Raw genomic sequence first — 8,950 nt, 5'->3', positions numbered from 1 at the left:
ATTTCAGCAACACAGTCTCAAGTTAAACTGTCCCAAACAGGGAAGGGGATTCGGCCCAACCAGCTCCAGGATGAGGTAAATGTGTCTCTGTCCTTATCATGTTGTGAACGTGGGAGAATGCTACACTTTATTCTTTAATCCTTATAAATTATTGTCCATATTTCTGTTCAGTATACCTATGGAACTTGATAATCGCATGCCTAGGAGTTTGAACCTTATGTCTAAACCTCACATCAACTACATTTCAGTGATATTTCCTGGGCAACAAAAAGGTAAATGTTCACTAGTGTAGCGATTTACGAAGCCCCGAAATCACTGTCAAACCAAGTAACTTTCTGTTGGTCAATGCATCAAATTTGCATGACCAACTTGAACATGAGAGAAATCTGCTTGGGGAACTTTTTCACCCTCATGCGAAGTTCCTGATCGCTTGGATTCTTATTGAAATTACTGTGTTTCGTCCATGAAATTTTGCAGAGCAGTGGTAAATGTGACCGCATCTTTGGTCTGGGTAGATGCCATATTTAATTTGATGACAATGAAGGTTCTTTTTAGATTGCGTGTTCATGACACACTGACTATGTCATTATAAAGACTGTAAATCTATCCCTCCCGGCTTTTTCATCAGCGTAGAATTCTACTCTGACTAAGGTCTGTCAAGAACCATTGACCAGACTGTATGTCCATCCCTTACAGCCACATTTGCGTAAAATGAAATATGGCATCTACCCTCACAAAGGTCTGCTCTTTTGTTAGTCAATAGAGTCAAAAAACTTTGCGGCATCTCGTCCGTATTGAAACATCAGCAGACGCCAGAAGGGCAAACTAAATTGGTCGTCTCGGCATGCGCCTGGCGCTCGCTGCAGGTTGTTGTTCAGGGGCGAGGTAGAGTCGGAGAGGGCCAGATGGGCAGTGCCCACTTGGTGCCAGGCAAACAGACGAGCAGTAGAGCGGGAAGAAGGGGGGAGAGGATGGGCAAGGCTGCAGACCTGGTGTCAGTTGAAGGGCTTTCTTCATCAACCGCTGGGGTCCATCTGAAAAACCTGCTGATGTCAGTAAAACCCATTCAGGTAGGTCAAATCCCCGCTCCCCTCCCAACTCCACCACTCACTGTCAGGCCCGTCTACTCACCCTGGAAAGCTGATACGATCAGTGCAATTTACTGTGAAACAGCTTAACCCCTTTGTGAAAGTTAGTTCAGTTAATGACACGCTGTCCTGGTGCAGACGTTTGAAATAAAACTATCTTAAATGAGCAGGCAGTTTCATAAGACTGGCACTGCATTCCTCTGCCTTTGGTGTTTGTCTTCTTGGAAACATCTTCAGTTTCTCATTGTTTGAAGTGTCTTCTAAAATGGTGCAGATGATGTCTTCAAAAGTACAGTATGGCTGCTGAATATAAATGCTCTTTCGTCTCTACCGTAGTTTATGTAATTTGGTAAAACTTTAGGTTCAGTTCATTAACATTAGGCATTTTTGACAGAAATGAAAACGAGGCTGTGAGGGATAAAAATAGAGTGTGTTCAATGGATTTGTACAGTAGTTTAATAACATAATAGGGTTTTAGTAAGATGAAAAGAAAGAAGTTTCTAATGCTTAATGGCGAAGCTGAATTTGCAGCAGCCATAGTGTCGGCGCGGCCGGCGGGCTTGCGGCAACCACATGTGACGACCCCGGGCTGGACTCCGCTTTAAGTAAAGATCATGTTCCATTAAGAATTTGTAAATTTCCTACCGTAAATATGTCAAAATTTTGTTTTTGATTAGTAATATGCATTGCTAAGGACTTCATTTGGACAACATTAAAGGCAACAACTTTTATTTACAATCACTTGTATTGCTGTTGTAATGCTGTTAAAAATTTATGTTCGTTGTTGGCTCACGATACCTATGTTGATGAAGTTAACCTTATTGTTACTGACATGATTTTTTAGAAAGGAAGTTAATCACATTTGACCTAACACTAAGTGGCATCTTCTCTTCTAGTTTTCATTACTGATGTCTACTTCTGTATCTGTTTTGAGAGCATGCCACAGAGTGCATTTTTGGCATTGATATGTAATTACTTGTAATGCACAAGCCTCTCAGATGGCTGAGCAGGAAGTAGGAAGCTCTGAGGATGAAGTATTCCCCCATAGTTCCCCATGCTGACTGCAGCCAGTCACCTGCTGTTGCCTGGTCTGTTGATGTGCCTGTCTGCACAGTATGACTCTATCCCTGGTGTGCGTGGATCTAAAGGCTTGACGTGGTTGAGAGGCATTCGGCTGTGCATTACTGCACAGAGAGTGAGACACAGAGGCATCATAGCATTGCCTTGAGCAACGCTTACATGGCAGTCGTCTGAATCACAGGTTTTTATGTGTTTTGCTCAGTGTATGTGAGTGGGTGTGTTTTCTTTCTTCCAGATTAAACAATTTAGCCCTTTTTCCTGTGGCTGTCACAATGCGTTATATTTGGTTAGCTGATATACTAATTGGCTAATGTTCATTTGATTAAATAAAAAATAAATAAATAAATAAAACAATGATTATGAAATTAGTTTTGAATAAACTTGGAAATTACATTATCACTTACTATCATTGTCGTATTATTGCATAAGATGTTAATCCTATTCTTACTAGGATTTGTGTTCATTAAGCTCTTTTTCACTTGTCTCATCATTTTGTGAGTGAAATAGTCTTGGTGAGATATGAAGGCATATCTTTTAAATCTGAATATGCACTTCCCAAGGCTGCATAATGTTATAATTTTATAAAAGTCCACTAGAGGGCAGCCTTTGTTAACTTGTTGAGCTCTAGGTCAGGGGTTTTCAACCTGTGGGTTCAACCCAGGGGGGCAAGAGCATCAGAGACGTTCCCTTGAGAATTTATGAATACGAGTTAACAAATCTTTAGCCATCCACTAGGGGGCAATCTGACTCCCACTGCCTAGTCGACAGTTAGAGCTGAGTTGGTTCGAGTATCAGTCACGCTCAGTGTTGCCAAGTCCGCGGTTTTGGGCTACTTTAACACTTGCCGCGTTTTGTAGTGTTGGCTAGTTTTGAGTAGCAATTAGGCGGGTTTTATTGTGAAAACCTGGCAACCCTGGTCACGTTTATTGACAGTGTAAGATGATTTACGATTAGCCGTGTCAGAAATCCAACCACGGATCGGCATGTTGTTCTCTCAGAAACAGGCTCAGTCATCACACTGAATCAGGTAAACTGGTTATATATTTATGTTTCAGTATAATTACGCACGCTATACCAGGGGCGGTTCTAAACCCTTTTTAGGTGGGTTTCAGCCCCCCCTATCTGTCACCTTAGCCCCCCAAAACTATCTTAACGATCAGGCCAGTGCTGCTTCCTCGAGAAAGTTTTTCATTCTCACGTGTTTTAAGTCTTGTCAGTTTAAACATTAAAGTAATTTTAAGCCGTTTAAGCTAAAACATCTCAATGCGGTACTCACGCACTGTGATAGAGCGTTTCTATGCGCACCGCTCACACAGCTGAAGTGCACAAACAGATAGCCTTCTCAGACAGCAGGTGTCTTGACAAGTATCCTTGTAAGCACAGTCGGTTGTTTTAAGTGAATGTAAACAGTAAAGAAAATATCAAATGCACATCAGAATAACGGATCCGTGCATTTCTTATGTAAATAATGTTAATCAAAAATAGCAAATTGTTCGCTGCTTTAATAGCTTTAATGGATATTTGCATTTATGTTAATGTTAATGTTAATGGGGGGGGGTTGGATGTTGGCGGGGCGCATGTCCTAAAAGGTTGAAAACCCCTGCTCTAGGTAAGGCTGAATACAGAAAGGTCAAGAGGGACATTTATTTTGCTATGCTATAAGTTATAGTTTTGAAATTTTATGGATGTGGATTTAAGACAATTAATTAAGCCATTTTCATAATGTCAGTTTTGAACCTGGTCTAAAACAGTATTCGTATTCCTTTTGCGTTCTTATTGTAAAAGCTTCTTTTAGAGATTAAATCAGTCATAAGAATTCAATTTTAATTTCAAAAGATATTTCTCACAAACTATATTAAAGCAAGTGATTTACATTTAAAAATGGCACTTTTGAAAAACTTTCACTCCAATCAAAGGGTAATATATGGTATAAATTGCTATGCATATAGTATGTAGTATGATTCATACACAAACTGTACTGTACATACTGTACATACACAAAAGTGATTTTTTTTTGTTGTTGCCATTTTTAGCAAATGTACAGCAAAATATAAACTACTGTTCAGAAGTTTGGTGTCAGTAAGATTTTTTGAAACACATATTTGATCTGTAAAAGCAGAAATATTACAGTTTAAAAAAAACTTTTCTATTTTAATACATTTTATTATATATTAATAATATATTAATTAAAAATATATTTTGTAATTTGTTCCTGGGATGGCAAAACTGAATTTTCAGCAGCCATTACTTACAGTCTTCAGTGTCACATGATCCTTCAAAACTCATTTTAATATGCTGATATGGTGCTCAAGAATAATTTCTTCATATTATCAATGTTGAAGACAGTTGTGCCGCTTAATGTTTTTGTGGAAACCGTGGTACATTTTTTTCAGGATTCTTTGATTAATAGAAATTAGCATTTAGCATTAACAGCATTAGTATTTATTTGAAATAGAAATATTGTGTACTGTCACTTTTGATCAATTTAATGCATCCTTGCTGAATAAAAGTATAAATTTCTTACAAATCTTAATGACCCTAAACGTTTGAACGGTAGTGTCGCTTTGCATTCTTTTTCCTATGTTTTGGATTTTGGAGTAGCCTGTGTTTTTAGCATTCACTTGGTTGAATTCACTATAGATGTGATCAGTGAAACAATCAGTGTGTGATTCATTTAGCAACATCTGTGGTGACAGGATGGGATCTACACAAAAGTCGTTTCCAAGTTTTTGCTAAACGTTAGGATCTATACCACCCACAGCGTCCTGCAGTGACCAACAGCTACATGGAACATTAAAGCGAGCGGCTATTACATGCAACATTGCTTCTCAGTGGCCTCTAATGAGCTGGTGGTTTTATGATGTCACAGGCAATACAAAAACACCACTGACCCTGACAGGCAGCAGGCCTACTGTCACCCTATAAAAATGGACCGGGAATGCTACTGGAACGTGATAATGGGCGCCAGCCCGACATTATTACTTTTTAAAGAGTGTCCCTCAGGGGTCATACCTTTTGATCTGACCTTTATAACCTTCTTTTGACACAGGTGGCTGTCAGGGGAAACCAATGCAGCGCTTTCATGTAAGTAGACACCGTAGTTTCCCTGCATGTTTCTGTTTCATTCATATTTGTTTATGTGTTATTGGTACCATATACCATGACGCTTAAGCCCTCTTTTTTCCCTTTTTGTCTCGGCTATTATAGAGCCTTCAGTTCCGGCCTGAGAACAGAGTCTGTTACTGCTCAAACCCATGTCAACTTCATAGTAAGACTGAACCACTAAACCTCTCAGAAATCAAGCCCTATCCAACAACATGCTGTGTAGAAAATTTTCAGTGTTCTCACAGGTTTGGCAACATTTTTGTTATGATGCAATATTTGCCTTTTTTGTGATTGTTGAAGACAATGATTTGGCAGCTGTTTACATTTTGCTTCTTGGTTTCCATTAAATACCTACACTACTTGCATGGTCCTACGTGGCTTTTCATGTTATTTCCCAAGAAACCCTTTATTGTGTTTGTTCTTTGATAAATTGATACTTTATTTTGAGTCACTTTTATATAGTCACTCTTGCTGATTTATTATTCACCCTTTATTATTCCCCATAAATGTTTTTCAAGTTTAGTTAAGTTTTGTCTCTGTGGAATGTGCAGATAACAATTACCTATAAAAAAAAAGGCGGCATCATGACGATGGTAATAACTTATTGACAACTACCAGTAATGTTTAAATAAGAATTAAAGTTATAGTTGACATTTAGAACAAGAGCTTGAACAAGGAGTTGTGAAGCATGTTCCGAAAGAAAGGGCATGATCTTCTTGATGTTGATTAAAGCAAATCTGCAGGACCGGGCAGTTTTATCGAACATATGTTGGTCCCCATAGACTTCCATAGTAGGAAAAAATACTATGGAAGTCAATGGGGACCAACAGCTGTTCAGTTACCCATATTCTTCAAAATATCTTTTGTGTGTGTTTTTTTGTGTTCTGCTGAAGAAAGAAGGCTTGAAACAACTTGGATGAGTTAATGATGAGAGAATTTTTGGGTCAACGATCCCTTTAAGCAATGATGTTTTCTATTCCCCCCAACATTATTAAGTAAAGCACTGCATTTGACACTAGCTCTCACTTACTTATTTTGAATATTATACATTTTACCTCTTTTCTGACAAAAGCCTGCCTAGGCGACATGGTTTTACTCATGCGGATGTCCAGCACCATCTAGTGGCCAATTTGCTTAATCTTTTTCAGTTAATGAATAAATTGAGCTTTATTTATTTATTTATTTTACAGAATTACAAAAAGTTTAAAATGTGAAATTAAAGTTTAAATTTAAGCAGGCTGTTAATATTTAGTTTTGATTTTTAATAGTCATGTTTCATGAGCTTTGTGTTCTGTGTATTAATTTAAAATCATATATCATTTTTAATTGATCGTGCTTTGAAAAAGCTGTGAATTCTTGTTTAATCATATTCTTTAGATAATTTAAGAATTCACAGTTTTTAACAAATTCAAACAGTTATGTTTTCAACCACTGATGGAGATGTTGATTTAACTTCCCAAAAAAAAGAAAAAAGAAAGAAAAGACGAATACCTTCCCTCTCAAATCACACAGACCACTGAAAGAATATGTGGTTCACTGCTTCTTAGATACAACAAGACCGCCTCGTCTATTGTGCGCTGTCTTTTGCTTGCAACAGACGTTTCATTCTGAAATATTTTCCAAGACGCTAACGTCTTGTGTTAGGGAATGTCAACATTTGCAGAGAGTGGCCCTGCTCTAATCCGGCAGACTGTGGGATAGAGAGAGGATTAGGGGCTAGTTTGTTTTCCTGGTCCCCTGGAATGTTTCTTTAGCAGTGCTTTTGTACCTGGGCCAGGCCCAAGGTCATCCCTATGTCTCCACGCAGCTCCTTTTGTGTCTTCCAGCAAGTCTCAACCACACAGAGTCAACACCGCTCCCTCCTCAAAAGCAGAATGTGAGTGGAATTTCAATCCTTGTCGCAACACTCTCTAAATGTTACTTACTTTTCTCATTAAGCAATTTGAGTCCCCCTCCCCACCACCACCAATGTTGTGTTTGAGTAAAATGTTGAGGGGAAAAAGATCAGCATACCAGTGTATCTCCCAGCCTGTCTGCATCATTCATCACAGGTTTTGTGCCTGGTGTCTGATTGAAGTCTGATGGATTAACTGACTCAGGTGGGCAGTGTTATTGAGCTAGTCACTGCTTGAACTTGTGCCATAGTTGAGCTTCGTTGCTTTCAATTATTTTAGAGCTTTACGTGAATGAGCCTTTCTACATCTCTACATAAGCTCTTGTAGAATGAATTGAATGGCCTCTGAATCATCTACATCATGCCTCGCATGTTATCAGTACTTTACCAATACTTGCAGTTAAAACTCTGGTGTTTGTTTCTTCACTAAGACCTTTTTGTGGCTATTTTTGCTACATTAAACAAATTTCATCCAAGACTGTTCAGGTATTTCAGGAATATGTTTCACTCATGTTGAGCTTGTAGAGCTTGATTTGACTACCGAGAGACTACTAAATTATTGATTTGTTTTGTGAGGCATATATTTGGTGCTCCCCTAACATCTGTTAGGCCAACTGCCATGAGAATGCACTAACAATCGTGTCAAAGGTTACATAAAGAAGAACGTTTCAATTAACTTCTTTATACTTGTAATGCACAGGGTTCTATTTGTATTTTAGCTACTGATCTGCATTTTAATTAGCAAGCTGCTTTTCGTATAGTGATTGAGTCAGTGTAAAGATCTAATTTAGCTACGTTATAATTCATGTTGAAGGGATGTTGGGTTGGAACATTAAAAAGATTTAAATACAAAACATTTTAAACTCAAGGATAATCTTTCTCTGTTTCTGTCGGATTTTAGAAAAAAAAAAGATGCACAGATGCTGTCTTTGGTCACAAGGAAACCTGAAGCACACAGTCTGACAGAGCCATAAAGATCCAGTAGATGGCGCACTACATCAGCTGTGAGATACTCTTACTGTGGACATTAAAAGCATCATAGCATCATCAAGCATAATATATTTTGTTGTGATATAAGATTTCTGTTCTCGTGCACTGCAAAGTAATGGTTACCAGAACGGTGACTACACTAATGCAAACGCTTTGAAATTGGTGATCAGGGTTTTTACTTTATGAATAGATATTTAGCCTACTAATGAATCAGTTTTGTCGAAAGTCTTAGTGAAACATAGTCTTACCCAAACATCTTACTAAAAAATGTCAAAGGTCAAGGCCAAATGTTAATTCTAGCCAATAGCCTATTTAGGAAATTAGTCACGATTTAGGCTACTGCACCATTTATTTGCAGTTTTCAATTATATATTTTGCTGTTCTAAAAACTATTTCTGCTATTGCTATTTCTAAAACTAATTCTGAATTGCCTTTTCACTTTTTGAAACTTTTAAAATACTTTTAGCACTTTTTACGCGGGAGCAATTTATGGAGAGCTTGGGAGAGGGTCTTAAAAGTATTTATTATATTTCGCAAACGATTCTGTAAAGTTAGATTACAAGTTATTCCGAATGCAAGAATAAGCCCCCACTCCCCCGTGGGGTAACCATAGCAACAGAAGGCTGCTTAGGATCCGTGCGTACATAAATCCGATTCTGTCATTATTTACCACTTTGTTAAATATGTACGCTGTGTAGCTATTACACGTGAATAACAAAATGTTTTCTTTAAATTTCCTTTAAAAGTCGTCTCATGGAAGTCATCGAATAATTTGCACACTGCGTACCATGAA

General features: G+C 38.0%; 1 long non-coding RNA gene across 1 annotated transcript; it reads left to right on the top strand.

Annotated features, from left to right (window-relative positions):
* On the top strand, positions 1-5,616 carry LOC107732563 (uncharacterized). Its single transcript, XR_001638884.1, has 3 exons — positions 1-75; positions 5,218-5,252; positions 5,376-5,616. It is a non-coding gene; the product is annotated as an uncharacterized LOC107732563 (long non-coding RNA).
* The last annotated feature ends 3,334 nt before the right edge of the window (positions 5,617-8,950 follow it).

Source organism: Sinocyclocheilus rhinocerous, unplaced genomic scaffold (genome assembly GCF_001515625.1).
Source record: "Sinocyclocheilus rhinocerous isolate Xijiao unplaced genomic scaffold, SAMN03320098_v1.1 scaffold1420, whole genome shotgun sequence".
Taxonomy (NCBI): Eukaryota; Metazoa; Chordata; class Actinopteri; order Cypriniformes; family Cyprinidae; genus Sinocyclocheilus; species Sinocyclocheilus rhinocerous.
Note: the sequence above shows the minus strand (reverse complement) of the source record. Positions and strands in the feature narration are given on the sequence as shown.